This window comes from Penaeus monodon, chromosome 27 (assembly GCF_015228065.2).
Source record: "Penaeus monodon isolate SGIC_2016 chromosome 27, NSTDA_Pmon_1, whole genome shotgun sequence".
In the NCBI taxonomy this organism is placed as follows: Eukaryota; Metazoa; Arthropoda; class Malacostraca; order Decapoda; family Penaeidae; genus Penaeus; species Penaeus monodon.
Genome location: NC_051412.1, coordinates 8,117,141 through 8,118,551, shown reverse-complemented (window position 1 = coordinate 8,118,551; position 1,411 = coordinate 8,117,141).

Sequence of the window (1,411 nt, the reverse complement as noted above, 5' to 3'; positions counted from 1 at the left end):
TAAACCCCAATCTGTAATAGAATTTTTTCTCCATACTTTTTTCAAGTTTTTTTTTTTTGAATCTGAATAAGATTATCAGTTACGTTGGGGGTGTTTTTGATTTTTTTTCCCGCCGAGTATATCATTGTAGCGGATGTTAAAAACCGGGGAAAAACAGAGCTGGTAGGGAAATTAGTAAAAGCAGTACAAGGAAAATTTTGAACGGGTTATATGCGGAAGGAAACCACCCAAAAATAAAAAGGGAAAATATACATCCAACCTCGTGGTACCCCTCGAAATAGTCGTCCTCTACATTTGATACTTCCGCTTAAAAACATTTTGCAAATTCACGAAAATTTAGCCCCTCATAAATTCGAAAAATTGTTTCAAAGTTTACCAGGACGAATGCAATTTAAGGTCTACTGATAAGCGAAATTCATTTATCAACAAAAAACAACAAAAAATCGGGGATAAAACCTTTAAAACCTAAAACTTACTTTCCCCTTTTCTCACGCGATCTGTCTCAATTGAAGTTTTAGGGAGACGGGTATTTGGTAAACTTAGCCTCCAAGTTTGTGGGTGCATATATCAGTGGGGTTTTTAAAAAGACAACCTTTTCTCCTTTTGGGGTTTATATAGATACTCGCATTTTTTCAAGTAATTTTTATACCAAAATTATCACAATAAACCCCCCCCCACACTATTCATGGATGTAAAAGAAAAACACATTGCGGGTATATGAGAATTTTTTTCTCGCCTTCCCGGGTTCGGGATTTAAAATTTTCCCAACATAAAAAAAGGTCGAGATATTACGCTCGACACGTTAAGTTTTTTAAAGAGAATAGATTTTACACTCTCCACACATGAAAAAATAACGCTTTCGCCGTCAAAAAATCTTCCCCCCGAAACCACGTGCGATTTTAGCGGTGGTTTAGGCGATTTGAGACACTAGAAGCAAAAAAAAGCAATTTGGGGTATTATTAGGATGTATTATGCGCTTTCGAGTACTGCGATGCCCGCTAAACCAAAAACTGCATCAAAATCCCAAAGGCTTTTTTTGTGTTAGAACCCCAAAGACTTTAAGGAATGTCGGGGACTTTACCGATCCCGGAAACCGAATTTTGTATGGTTTTTTGAAAAAATATCTAGAAAAAGAAATTTTCTATATGCACCTCAGCCAAAGAATTTAAAGAGTGCTTGCGGAAAAAACCTTTAGCATGCTAAAGGGAAAAACTTTATCGATATCTTCTCTCAAAAATCATTGAAATAAATCGATTTTTTACCAATATTGAAACGCCTAAAACGAAGGAAATACATAGATCCATAAATTTCCCAACACTAGAAAAACAATAGTTCTTCAAAGGGGGGAAAAGGGGGTTTTAGCGAACAACCGGGCCGTGGCAGGCGGCGGCCGAGCCGCCCCCCCGCCCGA